Source organism: Columba livia, chromosome 4 (assembly GCF_036013475.1).
Source record: "Columba livia isolate bColLiv1 breed racing homer chromosome 4, bColLiv1.pat.W.v2, whole genome shotgun sequence".
Taxonomy (NCBI): domain Eukaryota; kingdom Metazoa; phylum Chordata; class Aves; order Columbiformes; family Columbidae; genus Columba; species Columba livia.
Genome location: NC_088605.1, coordinates 64914908 through 64936187, shown reverse-complemented (window position 1 = coordinate 64936187; position 21280 = coordinate 64914908). Strand labels below are relative to the sequence as shown.

At 38.9% G+C, this 21280-nt stretch overlaps 1 long non-coding RNA gene across 5 annotated transcripts in view; it reads left to right on the top strand.

Moving 5' to 3' along the window:
* The window catches only part of LOC110361264 (uncharacterized), a 167001-nt gene that overhangs the window by 31385 nt on the left and 114336 nt on the right, over positions 1-21280 (top strand). For 3 of the 5 annotated variants that reach the window (XR_010472425.1, XR_010472422.1, XR_010472423.1), the window contains exons 2-3: positions 7582-7745; positions 21174-21239. This is a non-coding gene — a long non-coding RNA (uncharacterized LOC110361264). Of the gene's footprint in view, positions 1-7581; positions 7746-18816; positions 19212-21173; positions 21240-21280 lie in introns of those variants that run through there. The other 2 variants (XR_010472424.1, XR_010472426.1) reach the window with 2 other exon arrangements.

Sequence of the window (21280 nt, the reverse complement as noted above, 5' to 3'; positions counted from 1 at the left end):
CTTTGCTTTCTTACCAGCACACGTCAGTCCAATGGCAATACACTTGCGTGTTTCAAAGTGCCAGTTTGGAGGAGGCACGTGTAAATCACTGCCTCTGCTTTGCTTCTCCCATCTTGTGAGGGGCTTAGACACCGCGTGGTGCCAGCCTTGCAGGGAAGCAGGACTGGGTGAGATGTGTCAGACACCTGAGACTCAGCAATACTGGCCATCACTGACCATGTCTGCTTAGCAGGACAAAATACCTCTTTTAAGAGGGCCCCTTAATTCTCTTCTTCCCAGTCTCTACAATTTGAGCAGGTATTTGACTTCAAATTTTTTAAAACGTTGCCCCATTTTTCATTAGAATTTTTTTTCTGCAGCTGCTCTGGATTTTTTGCCAGCACTACCAGGCCCTCAGTAAAGGCAAAGAATTTCCCCCAAAGCTTCTGTCTGTATTGAAAACAGCCTTTTACTCTAAATATTTCAAGCAGAATTGTTTCTGGGGGAAAAAAAAGGCATTTTCAATGTAAAGTGGAACAGAAATGAATAATTTTCAGCTTTCATTTCTCCGATTCCTGAAAGAAAAAGAGGTATATGTATATGAAATCTAGTTTAAACTTATTTGTATGTGAACAGTGGAGAAAAGTGTTTTCTAACCAATGCATTATTTACACCTTCTCTTGAGCTTTCTCCTAGTTAGTCTGTTTTTCAGATAAAACACTCTGTTTTAAAAAAATCAGCAAATTCCCTAAGTTCTGTGTGATATTCCTTAAATAAGATTGCTTTTATTTGAGTTTAAATGTTATAGGTGTACGTTTAAAATAAAATTATACACCCTTGTCAGTAAGGCAGTCCATATGTCATGAGTTTTTCAGTTTTTATTTTCCTCCAAGTAGGTATATAATTCCCCTTTTAGAGATCATACACAAGTTTAGGATTCAATGCCTGATGATCTGAGAATAGAGCTTGATTAAGCTTTTGAAAAAATATAGGAAACAATTTGAAAAGCATCCTCTTTTAGTTATAGCGGTGTCACTACTATATTTGACTGGAAGTTGCATTATTTTTTTTTCTTCTTTGTGTGGAAAACCATTGTCCTGTGCTCCTACTGTTAACAATGTGTGCCAAATATCTAGATATTTTAAGTAGTAGCATGTGTTGTCTGAAAAACTGCATTGTCTTTCCTGAGACATTTCACCTATTCACTGTGTTATACTGAAAATAATTTAAAATCGCCGTTTTCATGAAACAGGAACTCATTTAAAGAAAGACAAGCACACCTATCAGGCTTTTGCAGATCAGAGAAGTGATAGTTTTCCTCTTGACAGGTGAGCTGGGGAACGGACAGACTGTTCCCAGAAAGCGCAGGCCGGCTCTCGCTGTGAGCCAGGAACCAGCATTCTTTCTCTTTAGCACTGTACTGAAAATAAAAAGAAAAACTTTCATGTTTTTCCAGCCGCAATGTTGATAGGTAACTCTGGGAAATTCTGGTTACAAGGCAGCAGTGGTTTGGGGAGTTTTGTTTCAGTTTTTTATAAGTTCACTGAGACAACAATCCTAATGCACTAGGGAGTGGGCTTTGTTGGAAGGGAACTTTTTGGAACTGTGAAAATGTAAAAGACCTGGATAATATCACTGGTTCAGACACCACTTCTGACAAGACTAAATGTGATAACATGCAGAGATGAATTTCAAGTGACTGTTTATACAAGATAATCTCGTAGCAGAACATCAGAAGAACGTGACTCCCTCCCCAGCCATGCGTGTGTTCTCGCCCTTGTGCAAATGGGAGTTCACATATAATTCCCTGTAAGCCTTGCTCTCTGCTGGATGGATCGGTTATTTCTGCTGCTTCACCTGTATCTCCTGAATTTGGCATATGGCAAGTTAAATAACTCCACTCCTGATCCCAAAGTGATTAACCATTGAGAAGACTCGGTGTAGAACTGGAGATACTCTGAGAACCCAAATTCCATCTATTTGTTTAGGTTCCTAACCTCTCTGCACAAAAAGCTAAAATGCTTTTTACTGTATACCCACTTCATTTTTAACTCTTTGCTCGCTTTACCTGTGCTACTCTCCCATCTCCTCCTCGTGGACCATGTGAAATGCCATATCCAGAGCGGTATCACACGATATCCCTGCACAAACCTGGTTGATGAATTCTTCTGTTCTCATGTGTGTGCCCTGTTCAGCATATATAACCCAGACCCCTTCCACCTTGGCTGTCCCTCTTTTAGATGCCTACTCTGCAGTTTCACAGGCTGCGTGTCCACATTTGTCACTGCAAGGACCATGACTGTACTCAGTTGGCATCTCTAGGAGAAGGAGAACTGAGACCTGAGTGTGGCACAAGCACGTTGTCCCCTGTGCCTGGGGTAGGGATTGTTTGCACAGAGGCAGGTGGTTCTTGGTGGTAGTGATAACGGTGAGGATGCTGTGAGCTCTGTTGGAGGGGATGCAGCATGTACAACAGAAGGTGTTTATCCTCCCTGAGTGTGTTCAAATGTTCCCTCTCCAGGTTAGTATAGGCAGGATATTATATATATATATATGTGTGTGTGTGTATATATATATATATATATATATATATATATATATGTGCTGTATCTTCATGTTACAGGAATGGGGGAATTGCAGTGGCAGCCTCGGGCAGATGAATTGTAACTGAACTCATACATCTACTTCAGAAACACCTTTAGACTTAATGATAGTCAGATAAGTTAATAATTTATTTTCTGGATTTTTTTTAATTTAAGTTTACTCTACCTGGGAATGGTACAGAAATGTTGTCACACTGACTGTCCTATGGTGGTACATATAACAACTTGCATATATCATGCCACACTAATTGTAAATCAGTTGTGTGAGGGATCCTGATCTTTCAGTTGTTGGAGAGGACACAAGTGGGTTGATCTAATGTAGGTATTTTGAATCTTCCTCTTGAGATGCTTTTACACAATCAAGACTGAGAAGCTGAGTTATTTTCTTCCTAGTAGTGTGAGAAACCTACAGTTTGCAATAAAACTTCTGGATTGGTTTTGTTAGTTTTGGTTTGTTTTCTTTTACAAAACATGTCTTACTGTTTAATGCCTCTGTAAAGAAGTCGGCCATCCAGCAAAGTATGGAAAGAGATATTGAAAGTCATACTATTCAAATCACTTACCAAATGCCTTGCACATTTTGAATAACTGTTCTGAGCTGCTTGAATTGCCCCTGGGAAAGAAATATGATGTCTGTTTACTGCAGCCACACATTTCCTTGATTGTGACACTGGGACGTCTTATTCGTGCAGCTGGGCTGTAGCTCGGGAGGTGGCGGAGCGCACAGCTGTGCTGACTCAACACCGGTGCGGGAGCCCGACTGTGACGGTCACACAGTGTTTGCAGTTTCCTCCTTGTTGCCAGGGGAAAACTGTCACCTGGCAGGGGGCTGTGGACACCTTTCCCTCCCTGTGGTGGCTGTCCTGGGCAGGGGCATCCAAAAGCCTCCAGAAAGCATTTTCCACTTTTTCATGCAGGAGAGCAGCAGCATCCTGTAACAGGGTGGACGAGCTCCTGAATCCGGGGGTTTATCTCCTCCACGTAATGATGTTCAGCGGCCAGAGGCAGCACTGAAGTTAGTGCGCAGATGCTAACCCAGGGCCTGAAAGCACAATGTCACAAGGGCATCACGTTGGGCTTGCGTCGGGCAGCCCGCAAGTAAACACAGCCATACCCTGCAAGCACAGCTGGACCTTTTTCAGCTCACACTTTTGGATCTGTGGAAATGTGTTGCACACAGTATGCATACATGCATCTTTGTAGACCTAGATGTTTTATTCACCAGCATTAGTACACTTGGCTCCCTGAGAACTTTAGTTTTCTTTTCTGTCCACCTCCTTCCTTCAATCCCATGTTTTCTTTTCTTTTTTCTTTTCTGTTTTTTTTTTTTAGGCTAGGTTTGTGTTGGCCAGAATGGAATGAGTTAAAAGGTGCCAAATTAAATTAGTTCACAAATATAGAAGAAAGCCAGTCAGGAAATAGCAACTGCTTTTATAAGAAAGCATGAGACGGGGGAGAGAGCAAGAGGGAGACAGGGAGGATCTGCTTGCCTCTGTGTGTGTGTGTGTGCGCAAATGGAAACACTGTGCCCAAAAATGAAGTTAAATGACTATAAATGTTTTGGATTGATGCAACACATTTGTGAGTGATTTCCAATACTTCTTCCTGGAAAAATCCCTTGTTTGTTCGTAGAAACAGCCAGATGTACAGCACTCATTCATAACAGGATTTATTTATGTGTTGATATTTTATATGTCAAAGGTAATGTTGCTGTGCTGATCAGTGAATGAGCTACCATGTATAACTTATTAACTTGATGTAAGAGTGCATGATAGAAATAGGTGTAATGTATTCAGCCCACTAACAGCATAGTAATGGTCTACGTTGCTTTAGTTCTCCTCAGAGTTCAGTAACGCAGCAGCCATGAGGAAATCTTTCCAGCTACAGCTTGCCTTTGCTTTACAAGTTGATCTCATTTCATTTGCTCATGTGACTTCCAGCAAAGTTAAATCTGTGGAGGCTTCCTCTCACTTCATTTCGTCCTGAATTTAAAATAGTCAAAAACCTTCTATATGGCTTGCAACACAAAACAGCCGTGGTGGCTTTCAACCAATTACATCATGATTATGCAGTAATCTGTGTTTTCTCTGTGTTCAAAAATGTATTTTTTGCCACAAGTGCCTGTTATAGTAGATTTATGGAAGAAAAAGTGGCACACTTTCTGCTTTGTAAACTGAATATTTTATTATATTAGGGGCTTGCCAAAGTTGTTCTAATATATTTTGTGTCAGACTGTTGTGGGAAACAGTACAAAATGGAATACATTTCTTACTTTCTCATGGTTACTAATCTCTGAAGAAAAGTCCGGACTATACTCACCATCTCATTCTTGGTGCAACACTAAACATCTCTATGAGATTATAAATCTTGGACAAGTTCACTGTACTTCTTTAATTCTCTGTCATCAATGGCACATAATATAGTGAAAAACATTGCTTGTAATATTGAATTGTGGTTATTAAATATGTTTTGAATAATTTGCATGTATGTACCTCTACTGAAGGTTTTCAGAGTCCTTTACAATGGCTACCTTGCACATTTATTTATTTCACATTTACAAAATGTATTATTTATGTTACATAGTATATATTAGATAAAGTATGCATCTTGCATCTCTATAAAGCTAGAAGCCAGGGGAAACTAAATAACGGGCTTGCCAAAACCAGAGAACAACTGTGTGGCAACATTAATGATACAACCTTAGTAGTAAAAACAGGAACTGTGACTCTTGGAAGGTTATTCTAACCATTAAGCAGTAGTTTTCAATTCTGGAGTGGCATTTTATAAAGGTTTGTTGTTTTGGAGTGGAAATGCACAAAGAAACTTCATTGAGTATGTCATTCTCAGCTTTCCAAATCTGAAGTGTTTTGACTGAAAGTACCATAGGATCACGGCTCCTTTAGAGACAAAGGCATGTAAACGAATAAGTGGGAAAAGCCAGTGTGTCTTCTGTATGGGAATGAATGGTAGACAGCCTGCTTTCAGCATCTTGATGACATTGGTCACTGACCATAAGAAAAAAAGATAAGGTTACTTTCTTCATATGAAACTGGAAATGCTTGCTGAGGCTGAGACAAGGGCAAAAGGATAACTGGCTGTTCAGACTTTGCTCATCTCTTCTTGTAGTGTAATGGATTAAATGACAAACTTCAGGTATATTTGCAGTTCATCTCATAAGTGAAAGTTAGGGATGGGTGAAGGTCGCTCAGTCCCAGAAACTGACTTTCAGACTGGCTGAGCAGTGGAGTGTAGATTGCTGAAAACCTCTTTGCTCTGAACATAAAGAGGGCACTAAACAAAATGTTGGCAATTGACAGGACAGAGGAATGCTTTTTCTACTAAAAGGAATGACTGGAGCATCTTTCAAAAGAGAAATAATTCTGGAGTTCAGTATAGGACCTGACACAGCTGGGTTCATTTAGATCTTGGCTTTCTCTCATGTTTCACCTTCTCTTCCTTCTCCATTGACTTGATTTTTTGTATCTTACTAAGATCACTAATAGAACTAAATGCTTAATTTCTTAACTAAGCCTCTAGTCTGGCAATTATTTACAATGGTTGTGGCTAAAATCCTTTCGTGAATGACTCCTGAGCTCATAGGTTCTGGACTTAAACAGGAAAAAGCTATAAAACAGACTGTATAGAGATACCAGCTGAGACATCTTTAATGTGTTTCCAGACTGAAAGTCAATCTAACTTGAAACATCATTTACCTGTTTCACTGAGCCGAACAACCAAATTCTTGGCACTTTGAGATACTTTTCTCACTGAAATTAGAATGAAAAAAGTAATTAATCTTCATTACATGGCATTAAAAGAAGCTTGTTTAGCCACAGCAAAGGAATGTTTTGTGAACAGCATCTTTTGTTCCAGGTTTCCTTTTCACCGTTGTACCATTGCATTTCTTTAGATGCACCCATCCAGAGGTGTTGGCTGTTTTGCAGTCCAAGTCACCAATCTTACAAGTCTTTCTAAAGCAACTAAGAGATGTATCAGAGCATTTTGCTTCAAGTAGGCCCCTTGAAGTTGGCCTAGTCGTGAAAAAAAAAGATAAAAATATGATGTATTATGCATGGTGGATTTCTGAGAGGAAAATGGGCCCCTGAGTTTTTGAGACTGGGAGACAGACTGCATTTCGTTGAAATGCTTGCTTTGCCTTGTTACTTAAGTAGACAACCTTGGGAAAACCTCATATTCTGAACTTTATTTCAAGTTGAAGTTAATTATTCACATAATTATTTTTCTTTCCTAGGTACCACCTTTCTCCATTCCATAGTCTGACAATAAGTAACATATTTAACATGTCTGTATTTTTGGACCAAGGAAAACGCACTCAACAGAGAACTTATTTTGTATATGGCAATCAAAGTTAAATAAATATAAAGAATTAATCTGTTTTTCATTTCTACAAGCACAAAAATATATTTAAGAAAATTCACTTTATTTTATATATTACACCCTTTAAACTCCATCTTGGCTTTCATGGCTTATTTTTCCAACTTAAAACCTTGTTTGCCAAGATTCAAACTGAGTGAATTTTTATTGCATGGTTATAAACCATTGAGGGGGGAGAATTATATAATGGAAAAAAGTTGAAATGGCCTTAACTCTAAAAGTGCAAATAGCGTACAGCACCCATTAGAGAGAAAAAAGGTCATCACTAGTATTTTCATTGACATACTCCTATAATGTTTTAAAATGCACCCAGGGTGCATTTCACAGGTGGAACCAATGAATGTAATTAAGAAGCAATGACCAATGGGGAGGGCATTTCCTGACAGCTCATGACTGCTTGGGGTAAAAGGTACAGTGAAACCACCAGACTTGAGTTTCACAGGTCATTAACTGCCAGGAAATGCCAAACTCGAAGGTCATCATTACAAATGAAAGCTGTGAAAAGCCAAAGATGTAAATAAAACTAATTAATGTTTTTACATATTGAAAAGGTAGCTATGGAATTGTTCATTGCATCTAATACATGCTTCTGTTTATGGAACAGACCTTCTTGTTGACTCAGCCATGGGAGCCGAGCTGAAGAGAAGCGTAATGTTCCCTTGGAGTTCACAGCACAGAGAAACCCCGATGGGTGAGCCCAAGACTTTGCTCGGGGTCATTGTGAATGAAGAAACACATCAGCTGAAGAGATAAAGCACAAAACAATAAGTATGCTCCATTTATTAGACTCGGCATTAATTATGACCAGAAAGATCATGTTAAAATACCTAGTCTAAAGGTCAACTTCTAGGCTTGAAATCAAGCTCTGGCATTATTTGTCAGCACCCTGTTTAGGCTTTCCTGTAAGTAAAAATACCCTGCTAAATCTGACCCCCCTTTCACCAAGCTCACTATGTGCAAGTGGTGGGGGCAGGCAGAATGAGGACATTTTGGAGAAGAAAAAGGAGAATACTGGGGTCCTGATGATGTTCAGGGTGTGGTGCTTTCACTCTGGTAGCCAGATGAGCTTCCTGATGCTGTTTGCTGTATGAGAGGAGGAACAGAGGGCAGAAATACCCAGGGAGATGTCAGCTCTACAATAATCACTCAGGAAATGGTAGAAAAATTTTGTTATTTGTTAGCAAAGGTTTGGATATGCTTCCAAACTTTTCTTTTTGAGCCTGACAGCTGCCAAGACCTTCACTGGTTGCTGATTTGAGTGGTGGGATGCAGGTCTCAGTGATTATTTACCCCAGCAGAGCATGGCCTCCAGCTCTTCCCATGATTTGAACTGGAATATCATCATGCAATGACATAAATTTTGGTGCAGTCGCTGATTCTGGTGAGTTGTGAAACTACAGAGTAGGGAAGATTAGGAGTAAAAAAAAAGTTCTATATCAGTAATAGTATCAGAGTACTGGTAATGTCAAAATACTGTCAGGATCAGTCTAAGAAAGTCTATAAGAGTATTTTCTCAGTTCCCTCTTATGGTTAAGTTTTATGAGAGTACCTCTCATGAAAGAAAACATGTAGCTTTGAGGAAAAGAGACAGGCTTCTCCTGTCATAGTAAACCATTTTCCTTTGGTGGAAGATGACTTTTGCCATTTACAAATATGTAATAATGAAGGGGAACAAACAGCATTCATTGTAATTATCTTGAATGAACAATTGGAGTCTGTTTAAAAGTCAGCTAACAGTACATGAATTAACTTGACAGAATTAGGAAAATACTATGGAAACTGGCAAATGTACTACATAAAGCCAACTCTGTTTTCCCAATTCATACTCCAGTGCATTTGTATAATTTTTATACATAAATGAAGCATTGTGTAATCTGTGTAAATCATTTCTAAGTACCGGGAGCTGTAGTATCTAGAGCATGAAGTGTATAGAGCCAGAGAAAAAGCACTGAAGAAACAGTAATGTTAATGTGATGAATGAGAAGTAACTACGTATCTTAACTCTCTGTGAAATTGAAAAATGTTAACTGTTAAACAAGATGCGTAATTACTGTAGTACAACTTTTTAACAGGAGGACAGTATCTTCACAATTACTATGCAAATGTGTGCACCAATCTGCACACCAACTTGAGAGGAAACAAAACTTTTGACTGTTTTATTTTAACATGTTTTTTTATTATCACTCCATGAATGAGACAGCAAAATGGTCCCACATAATAGCGTTTCATTTGACTTTTGTTAACATTTGACCCTTATTAACATTTGACGTTTAATTTTGTGAAACTCCATTTAATTTATTCAGGTTTCACAGACTTAATATTTTAAATTCGAGTTTCCTAATGCTTTCTGTGTTCTGAAAGACAGTGATCGGAACAATAGGAGCATTAGGTTTTGTTCTTTAAATTACTAAATCCTGTAGAGACCTCAGCTGTTGAGCATGTTCAGAAAGCAAATATTGAAAGCTCCGTACTGAGCACCTGGGAAAAAGCTCATGGCAAACTCTCTCAAGATAAAATGCATGAAAACTTTTCCTTATTCAATTAAAATTTCCTAATTTTAAACAGTAGTGTCTTTACCTGCATGCCATTGTCCAGTAATTCTGAACAAATGTTAATTGTTACAAAACTGATTTTTTTCCAGGGCATTCAAATACTATGAAAGTAAAAAATGTAAATGTAGATACAGCAATGCATAACAACAGGATGGATCCTCAGTAAGCTTTGATATGAGAATGTACAGAAGCATAAAATTAAGTTGATATTCAGTAAAGCAAACCAGTTTTGCATGTTGCAGAAAGAGTGAGGTTTAAAGAGTTTGGGGAAAAAAAAAAATCATGACATGACTTTAAAAAGAGATGGACAGGCTAAACAGAGGAAAGAAAAAGAGATGGTTAGGGGAGAAGTTGATAAAATTTCTATTAAAGGCCAACCACAATGTAGGAGGAATAGTAGGTTCATAAGGTTTACTAACTAATTATCCTGTTTGAGGGCTTTCAGATGGTGTCACCTATTACCACATTTCTTTCTACTTCCTTGTATAACCGCAGTCCACTCTTCTTAGACTGTAATTCCTTGTGTCTGATGTCCACAATATGAGCCATGGTCCAGATCTCCAGCACAAAGGAACAGAACAACAGCTCACAGGATAACAGTAAATCAGGACACCTGAGATTAATTTCCTTTAAGTGAGCTAACTTGTGAATTTTGTGCTGGCAGTCCTATGGTCTTTTAGTCTCTAGTGAGTGTCACGAGAGGGTTGGTTTCCCTGTTGGATTTCAAGAACAAGCTTGTTCAAAAACCTTGGCTTCCTGGATATCTTCATAGTACATGCAAAGACCAACCACTTTCTCCAGCTTTTGGCAAAGTGTGAAGTACCCCTATTCATTTCCAGGCCAGGGATATTTGAAACTTGGTTGTTAACAGCCTAATAAAAAGCTTTCTCTTGAAAAATATGGAATATTGATCCAAACTGCAATCCATATTTGTCCATTAAGCATGATTCCAAGATCATCACTTCAATGCTCTGTCATGACAGTAAAAAGCTTCCTTACTGAGATGAAACTCTTGTTGGATTTTTCTAGGGTGTAGCTATGAATCTGGCTTTCTCACTTGCTTTTTTAAAATGTAAGAAACAAGGAAGCTAATTTCACTGACTGATTTAGAGCTCCGTTGTCCATAGTAGACAGCTGCTGAAAAAGCAACAACCCACACACTCACTGACGTAGAGATCAGATTAACCCGAGAGTTGTATTTTTTTTTTTTCCATGACATAAGGCTACACAGTTTCTGACTCCAAAAGTTAGATGGGTCAAAAAACTTTTTTCTAGTTAAGCTTTTGGGTGGAAATGGGATTAGTGTAGGACAGAGTGATACTACAGCAAGTAGGCAAAAACTTCAAAGGCAAACTTCTCATTAGAGTTTTGGCTTCTGACAAGCGTCCTACATCCAACAGTGCCTAGCATCCTACGCAGAATGAAGTCTAGTGAAACTTTTGATACCTTAATGAGCTAAAGAGGCCATAAAAAAGTGGTGTTTATAACATGTACGTTGTGCCAGAGACCGAAATGAATCCACTTGTTCTCTCCCTGTGCAAAGGATAAAGAGGGAATTCATAGAAGAGAAATAAAAGAAATTACCTCAGGCTTACAAGATTTTTTTTTGTTTGAAACTTTTTTATAAGCCTTATCAATCAATTACCGTAAAGTAATGTTTATCTTTGTTGCATTTCAGTGGCAGCTCTGGCTTCTTATGATTTCCTTCCAAAGTAAATGTTTGGGCCTTTTTGACCAAAAAGACAGAATATACCATTTCCATTTTAAAAAAAAGTTATAAAAGTAATGTAAACAGCTTTTACAGGCTCTGCAGTCACCTATCAATGTTTCTGTAAGTGGATCAAACAACACGAAGCTTTGCCAGGAGAAAAAAAAATTAGTTGGTGATTCATCTGGCACCTTCAGCAGGGAGGGAGCTGCTGGCACTGACACGCGACCATCCTCACCTGAAGCTGCTGCCCACGCAGCAAGTCTGGGTCTGCTCTACCAAAGTTAGTGGGAATGGGTTTGGTGAACTTTGGAGTGCTGTGAGGTACCTGGTATGAAGATTGTTGTTAATAGACTGAAAGATCCATGAGGAAATACGCATTGTCTCTGTGCACTGAAGCAGCATGTTATCTAGGGAATGTTCTTTTTATTTTTAACAACGTTTAATATATATTCTCTTATATATTTTGGGCTTAATTTATTTTATACTTTATAATATTTTTACATTTATTTCTTGTGTAACATCATATCCAAAAACCCTTTGACAGAAATGTTATTCTTCAACAGCAATATACTTGTAGGAGTATAGCTTTTATATGTGATTTAATATGTATACACATATACTTTTTATACCATCTAACGACACTATTTAGCTGTCGTTCATAATGTCAGCAACATGCTGAATTATGTCTTGAACTTCAGCCTACTGAACCTCTAAAGCAGATCACTAAAAGCAGTGTGCTAACACAGAGGGGAAGTTGCTATACTGTCTTGGCGTTTTTATCATGAGAGAGCATAAATTATATACTCAGAATCTCTTTTTGATTTAGTGGGATAAGACAAAGATCTTCACAACAGTTTTAAAGTTTTCTGTGGAAGGGTGTAACGTCTATGTGTAAAAGACCAATTCAGGCAAATCACCTTTATTGCTTTTAACTCACGTAGGTCCAGAAGGTAGCATGAAGCTTTCAAAACCAGCTAGTAGTTTGAATCAATATTCAAGGCTGTGAGCTGTGCTAGCTGAGTAAATCAGGACCAGTACACTTCTACCAGATCTCTTTTTTGCATTGAAGATCTCTGACAGAAAAGCACAGTGAACACTTGTGCCTAACAAGTCTCTTCAAAGTGAATCTCAATGTAGCTGGTAAAATCTCTCACATAGATTTCTTCTGCTTAGAGTTGAATTGGTTTGATGGAAGTGTGTCTTGAAACATGCTGTATAAACTATGCTCCAATGAGGAATATAAATATATACTTTCTTAACATGCATTCATGGTATTTTGAAGTAAGGTTTTAAGGATGTGTTAGGTGGACTTGACAACTGTGTCCTGTTGCTCCATCCCCTTCTCTTGCTGTTAACACACCGCTAAGGTCTGAAACCCTGAGCTTTCCACCTCCTTCAGGGGGATTAATTGTCCCACTGCAAGGGAAGTTGAAAAAAGATAATATACATGATCTTTTGTTGCTGTTTTGCAGACTGTATTGCTGAAGTTGCAAGACTGATCATGCACTGCTTCCATGGAGGCTCTTTTCCCATTGAAATAAAGTCTATTCTGACTTCACTAGCTTAATTTAGTTGATTGCTACAGGCCTTTACTGAATTTTCCTCTTCTGTTCATCCCTTGTGCCAAAGCAATAGCTTTAGGAGGAAAGCTCCATTAGTTTTTGTTGTCCTTTTAGTTAAAAATTTCTGCTGGAATGAGCATCGCTACTAATAAACAAATATGGGCATTTGTCTGTATACTCACAAATGCTCATTATGTCAGAAAGTTAACAGCAGCATTGCTCTTTTGAGTCCAAAAGCTCCTCACTGACATAAGATGCATCATTGCTGTGTTGGATGTCATTGTCCTTGCTAAAGTTTCTTGCCGCAAAGGGCTTTGCTCAAGATTTGCTCTGAGGAGTCACCAGTGCCACGCAGACAACCACTTTATGTAGGGCACATGAATCACAAGAGGACAAAACTCTGGTGGTCTGAGTCTGTTGAAAGCCTTAGGTCAGAGTTTCCATCTATAAACATCCCCTTGTATGTTTATATTTTTATACAGCTTGATTTATTGGAGGTGAAAAATACTGTATACTTACTTTTTCAAGCTAACTGATTAATTATTGTTGCTAGTAGAATATGGTTATCAACAATAACTCAGATGATCAGCACATAACTCCGTATTATTAAGTTCATCTGCATGATAAGTGCTTTGGTAAAATGTCAGGAAAAAAAAAGGCAGTGAATTTTCTCACCTTTGAAAAAATCAATTTCATAATTATTATGTTGCTGTTTTAAAATATGTATCTCTGGAAAATATGAGATGTCTATTACATTTCTGTCTAGGTGAAGTCATAGACCTCTAGTATGCTCAATGGGTGCTTGTTCATAGATTTTCAGTGTGAAAATAACTATATATAGGGAGCTGGGAGTCATTCCTACTTCTTCACTCTAGACACAGACACACATTACATGTCTCGGGTAAGACATTTAAACCTTGGGCTGTAGTTACAATGGCAGTAAAATACTTTGTTTCTGCTTGTGAAGCACAATAAAAACTCCCTGTTTGTTTTAAAGTGAAATATATTAATATATAGCAATATAGATTTTGTACATGTACACATACAGCATACCTCCATGTGCAAGACAGTTAATAGATATGCTAATGCAAGAACTATTGAGTGAGCTGTATATTTTGGTCACAGCTGAGTGCTTTATTCCCGAAACAAAGGTGGTTTGCACAGCTGTTGGTCAGGCACAGAAGGTATGTGAGGATCTGCCTTATGCTCAGTGCAGCCCTTGTGTTCTTCCCTCTCTCCTGCCCCAGGGCTGGAAAAAGAGTTTGTGTGGCACTGACATTTAATATGATCTTCTTGCAAGGCTGAATTTTTCAGTAGCAGCTCTTTAGAAAAGGCAGTGTGTCTGCCACTAAAAGTGCTTTTTTTTTTTTTTGTATACCAAAGTTTAGTAAATTTTTTGTGTGTTCTTGCCTTATGGCTCATTACTAGAGCAACACAACCAAGCAAGACCTTACAGTCTTTCTAAGAGGTTTCTCTTTCATCTCCATGTCTATGACATGAAAGTGCTCATATTTTGTAAAATATTCAATGTGTACTAAAATAACTTTGAAGTCCAACTTTCCTTTTTTCTCGTAAGCCAGGTTCACTTCTTTCAAATGCAGAATTTCCTAACTTAGTAGCTAACTTGAAATGTGGAGCAGAGAAGATCATTGTTGCTGTTCAGTCCTCCACAGTTCAAGCTAAGCTCCAAGTACATAAATGTAATGAAGTGATAATACAGGGATGAAAAACATTTCTTTGGGTATACCTAGCAATCTAGTGTTTGCTAGTAAAAATAAAATCAGCACAAAATGTTGCTTTGAAATCCAAAATCAGTAATCGTTTTTAATGGTTAATGTCCTATTTTGAAAAAAAGAAATAAAGTAACCATGCTGTTCCTATTTTTTTATCCATTCGTAGGTAGAAATGTGTGTTAGTTATTTTACGATGTGCGACCTGATCACAGGTACAAACAGTTTATGGCATTGCAGTCATACATAGGAACCATCCAACATCAAAAAACAAACAACCTCTCTGACTCTTACTGTTACATTACTCAGAAGAAATTTAGTTCCTGGACCTGAAGTAGCAAGCAGGCATGAAATGTGATATTGTTTAATGGTGAATTTCAAACCTTTCACAGGGGGAATCCAAGAGAAAAATTACCTCTGAGCAGCCAGAAATCACTAGCTGCCAACTGCTGACGTCTGTACTTCTGGTGATGCTCTGAAATTCCTGACATATGAGGTTGAGCAAACAGAGTAAATTAATAAGGCAAACATAATAACTCTGGATTTCAGCTCAGTTTCTTCATATTAGAAATAGTGAGCAGAAAGCTTCAGCATGGCAACTGTTTCTGAAGAGAACACATTTTGCTTTTGTATGACTTCGATCCCAGTTCAGCTCTGTGCTTGAATCAGTTATACCTCCAGATTCAACCTTTCATGCCATGGTGAGGAAGTGTTCCCTTGCTGACCTGATCTCACATTCTTTCAGGGTGAGATTTTCTCAGTCTTAAGATATTCTTTACTAGCAACCCAAAAGTTCGGGGCTCAAATCAAAACTTTCAGCACAGTCAGTCCAGCTCCAAATGTTATAACTCAATTTTTTGTTATTCATGACTTTCATACCGACACCCAAATATCTATGGGGAAATCCAGTATAAAACCATCATTTTCCACTTTTTGCTATGAAGTTTTTATCTTTTTGCATTCGTTTTTATGGTAGGATAGTTTCTGGATTGAATTTTATCTAGCATAAAAACTGCCTAAAGGAGCAGACCTAGATACTATTCTATTATTCCTTTCAGATTTTGGCTGAAACTGAAACATGGAGGAAAACCAATTGTCCTCCTTTTTCCTGTTCTAAAAGATAAGTGTGACATGAAGCACATGCCTCTCTTAAATGTTCCCTCATGTGCCTAGAATTTTAGGTCAATAAACCCAGCTCTGGAACAAGGCTGAGGTAAGCATTATGGATTAAAGATTTGTCATGAGGACCAAATTCCAGGCAGAGGTTTCTTTGTTCCTCCAGAAGGGTTTATTCATACACATTACTCATCTTTTTATCTCTCTGCTTTTCTGTGCTTAGCCACTAGATACTAACTAGATGCCGCCGTGTTTCCCCATGTCCCCATGCTGTCCCCACGCTCTTCGTCCTTTGCGACGTAAATGTTAAAAGGATGTAAGTAGGGATGTCCAGGTCAAGTCTCTCTTGGCAGACCAGGAGATGTCATCGCTTCTGTGTTTCCAGGACTCCCAGCAACCCAGAGCTTGCAGTCTCTTTGTTGCCATTTACTTATATGTTGACCTCAACAGGAATCTGAGCTTTTAAACACTTTAAGAGTTGTAGCACCTAGAGGTATTTCCCATCAGCAGAGGTGTTAATCTTGTTCTTGGTGACACTGCTTTGGGCCCAATGCCAACCATCTGTGTGACACCACATAGCATCTCATTAGGGGCTGAGCGACAAAACGGCTCGTGTGCTACCAAACCCACAGAATGTTACAAGAGAGAAGCAACAGTGTGCAGCTCAATTGGAAGAAAATAATAATTAAAATATCTACAAACAGACAAAAAAACTATATGGACTTTCACACTCTTCTTCTAGGTAGCTGCTATTCACATCTTGAAAGAAAGCTATGCACATGATAAAAAAATCCCTTTCATATTTCACCCACTCTCTTAACATTTTTTTTTGTGCTCCGTGAAAACCTCTGTCTTCTAGGAGAGGTTGAGTAAGGGTTTGTACTTGTTGTGGCCTCTTGGAAAGCAGCCAGTTTTCTTTCAAAGCACATTGTATTATCTAAGCAGAATCTGTTCAGATAGCATTTGCTGTTTATCCTTTGTTACCTGCCTAAGAATACCAGGAATAGGTGCACCAGACTTTCTTATATTCAATTAACAGCGTTGTGGTTTAACCCCTGATGGCAACTAAGCACCACGTGGCTACCAGCTCACTCTCCCCGAGTGAGGCTGGCAAGAGAATTGGAAGAGTAAAAGTGAGAGAACTCCTGGATTGAGATAAAGACAGTTTAATAGGCAAAGCAAAAGCCATGCACACAAACAAAGCAAAACAGGGGACTCATTCACTCCTTTCCATGGACAGGCAGGTGCTCAGCAAAACCGGGCTCCATCACGCATAACAGTCACTTGGGAAGAGAAACACCATTGCTCTGAACGTCCCCACTTCCATCTTCTTCCTGCAGTTTTACATGGTGAGGATGATGTCACATGGTGTGGAACATGCCTTTGGTCAGTTGGGGTCAGTTGTCCCAGCTGTGTCCCCTCCCAGCTCCTCATGCACCCCCAGCCCACTCACTGGTGGAGTGCTGTGAGGAGCAGAACAGGCCTTGACTCTGTAAGCACTGCTCAGCAGTAACTAAAACATCCCTGTGTTATCAACACGGTTTCCAGCACAAATCCAAAACATAGCCCTATACTGGCTACTATGAAGAAAATTAATTCTACCTCAGCCAAAACCAGCACAGCAGTTGTCAATGAGCTGTTGATCCAAGCCTTTCAAAAGAAGACACCCAAAAAGTAGCCCATTATTTCAGCCAGCTAAAGCAAATTAACTTAGTACCAGACAGCTGAGACTTCTTACATGGCTTATAAATTATATCCACTTTGTTTTGCTTCATTTTCAAGCACCCCGTTCTCTTTTTCTTCTGCTGGTGTGATTTGTCTCCCCTGGAAATGAGGCAGCAATGGCTACGTGAGTCCTATTCAAGAAGCAGAGAGCACAAGGACACAAGAGCCAGGAATGCTTGGTTGAAAACAGGCTTCGGTTTGCTTCCCAGTGACTCCATTCCTGGGGGTTTTCTGTTACTAAATAATGCTCTTAGTGAGATTTAAGTCTCTCATAAAAATAATTAAATTAACTCTGTCAGAAGACTGTTTTCTGACAGTGAGATGGGAAATTAATGGTCAATTGATTGCCTGTTGCTTTCTCTCAACCTTTAAAATAAGTTTATAAATATAGGTTTAATAGTATATAAGAGAGGTGAGAAATGAAAATTATGGAAAGACTGAGGCCTTATTACAGGTCTGAAGAGCACAGCCTAAGGCTCACCATAGGAAAAGCTGAGGGGCCAGCATTGGCACTCAGAGCTGATTGCCTTACACATTTCCGTATGGTTTGGCTTAGCTCCTCTTCCCCCATATCAAGTACAACTTGACTCCTTCATATTGAGGGTTCTGAGCAGCAATTTCATTCCCTGTGCTGCTCTGCTGTGAGCAAAGTGGGACTCGATACCATGATCAGTAGAAGAGGGCAAATGTGCCCAACTGACATGCTCTTCTACATGTAGTCACTAGTTATTGAGTGGGTAAAACAGCTGGGGAGGGGAGGGAAGGGAAAGTAATAGTAACATGAAAGCAGTAAACACAGTGAGGAAGCATCCTCCCTATTCCAGTAATGAGCCTAGTGTAACTAAAATTGAGGAAAAAAAGAGGAAGTACTGACTGAGGGACTGTTAATCTGTGATATAGCTTTTCTAATTCTCTAGAGAGAATGCAGGGGTCCATGGCGGAAGTTTTGCTTTCTGAGTGGGGAGGGGTGTTAGGATGCAGCTCAGAGCAGAAATGTTTATCTCCCAACTCCAGGCTCTAGAAAATTGAAGACCTAGCTCCACAGAAGGCAGAAGGCATCTCCAGTGGATAGGACTTTGTAGCCAAACCTGAAATTTCAGCCTTCAAAATGCACACTTGACTGCTTAATAGTCCTATAAATCTCTGCAACCTATATGTGTTTTGGAAACTCAGGTTCTGATTTTGCTTTTTAGCTCTTTCATACCCATGTTCCTTAAGTTATCCTGCCTGAGCACACAAATATATACTTACATATGCATCTACCATACTAAACTTTATGTGAAACATAGCAAAATTAATTGCTTTCTTTTAAAACATATCCCACAAAGAGGTGGAAGTGGTACCCTACTATTATAAAACCTTTTACCTCATGGTGAAAGCTTCCCTGCTTCTACACTGTAGCTATGAGGTTCAGTGTAAGAAGTTGTACTTTAAGGAGGCTCTTGCAAGTAGTGAGCAGCTGTGCAGATGTTCGTGTTGGATCATGCACAGCAGGTAGACTTCAGATACTAGAGAAAGCATTTCTTCTCTTTGGTTTTTAAATGCTACGTGTGACCAGAAGCAAATGATCCAAGAAAAATAGCCTGATGTGGAATAGTGAAAGGCAATAGAGAGTCCCACCAGAGCAACAGGATGAGCTAAAAGGATTCAGCTGTGCTTCACTTTATAATGGCAACCACAGCTACCAACAGAATGAAAGCAAACAACTTCCTAATGAGAGCATCTTCTGGAACACCTGGATTAGATCTAGGCATTTCCTGTTCCACATTCAGTGGATAAGAGAAGCAAACTGACCTTTGAATAGGGACTGAAGCTCAAGAGAGGTTTCTCTATCCTAGGTACTGTCCTAATATCTGAGCAAAACTTTTATTTTGTTCTACTCACTCACCTCTTTAATGAAAATGAGGTTACTATTTTAACTTCAGGCTTTAAGAATATATTTCCATATACTTACTAGAATAAGTAGAAGGGAATGTGGTCCTTGTTCTGTGATTTTTGGTAAGAATTTCTGGTCTATATATTCCAAAATATATAGTCTGGAGTAAGGGAGTCAACCACATGCTAGTATTAGCAATCTTGAAAAAGAGGTTCAGAGGTGACAGGAACCACTGCCTTAGGTGTGAATCAGAAAATGTTCACATGTTCTCTTAATCTGTTGCAATGGTTAGCAGAACAGGGTTGTGTTATCAGTGGTCCTGTAACAGCTGAAGGCATTGTTTCATTCTTCTGTGATTTAAGATGCACAGTTTCTCAAGATGTAAACTTTAAACTTCATATCCTCAGTATTTCATGTTGAAAGGCTTTAGGTACTTGTTTATGTTGTCATTCTAGTGTGCTGTATTGAGGTAGCACTTTTTAGATCATCTGGTTTTAAGGATCACAAACTGGCACAAGCTACTCACAGATTACATATGTGCTTACAGTATACAGGAGACCTGGATGTATAAGTGAAGGCTGTGAATCTTTATGTTGTGGCCAGACAGCTGTCAGTTTAATACAGTTGCCTTTGTGACAGCCAAAATTACTCTGTGTACCTAAATCCTGGTTGTGCAACATCTACCCTCTCTGATAAGCTAGAAACTTTCCACTCCGTGGGAAGAAGATGATGAATTGTATGGTTTTTAACTGGCAAAAACCATTAAAAAATAAGGGTCCCTTTTTTGCCTTTAAAAAAGAAAAAATCAAAATTACTTGGCCCTGAGCTTTCTTATATGTTTATTTTGGCCCTAATGTAAAGAAGGTAAATTAAATTCATTTCTGGGAGGAAATAATGTTGCTTCTGCTTAGAAGAAAGGAAGTTACACACACTCCAAGAAGCTTCCTAGAAGCTAATTATCTCAGCAATAATAACTACAGTCTTAATGGGCAGGTCTTGCTTCTGGTCATCTAGGAGAAACCTTTAATAACACTGTTCTTTGAAGAATCTTCTCTATAACTTCATTATCACAGTTGGGATGGACCATTGATTATATTTAACTGTTCTTTGAAGAGCTCCCATCTCTCCCATGGCATTTCTTAGGGCTGGGGAATTGCCTCATAGAGTGAACACATGAGTTCTGACACTAGTTTAATAAATGATTACAGATGCTACAGGTACTTTTGCCAGCTGTTCTCCAAAGGTATCTCCTGAAAAACTGAAAAAAAATTCAGGGCTGACTCTGATTTTCCTTGTGCCAATCATCTAGTGGCATAAGTCTCTCAAAAGCGGTCAGTCCATTTCACTGATTAAGTCCAGAATGAAACCAGTATTTTACTGCTTGCTTTTAATTATTCTGATAGAAGAGGTATCTTCTTGAATAAAATATAAAATGACTGATTATTGGAGTTACTGACTGAAATGCTGGCATATGTTCATTCTTCTAAGTAACTTGCAAATTTTATGTTCAAATACTGAAGGCAGATTTCATTTGGCCTAATGAATGCCTTTAGAATTTTACTGTGAGTAAAGGCAGCAGTAAGACAGAAAGCATGGTATATATAATAGTCCCTCTTGTTATTGCTGGCATTTTCAGATAGTTATTTCCTAGAAAGTTCACGTCCTCTTCCTGGTAAGGTCTGGTTTGCCCCAGGGCATTGGTTCTTTCAGTTATTAACATATAAGGTCTGATTTCTGATCAAGGCCATGTCAGAAAGCAGCGTTTGCCTGGGCAGGCAGTTCATTCTGCGTACAACCAGCACTTCACATGTGCCAGTTATCCTCTGAAATGTCAGTGATGGCAAAGACACAGAAATAACTTCATTTGTGCACTTCTGAAAGCCATAACAACAATCCAAAGAATGAACAATTCTATCTATTCCAGGTTTTCTTGTACCTGCGTGGAACAGCCTGAGTGAGCAGAAGGACGGAGTGGCACTGCACTTCCCATGTGAGTCAGCCTTGGTTGTAAAACCTGGGGATAAGGCGTGT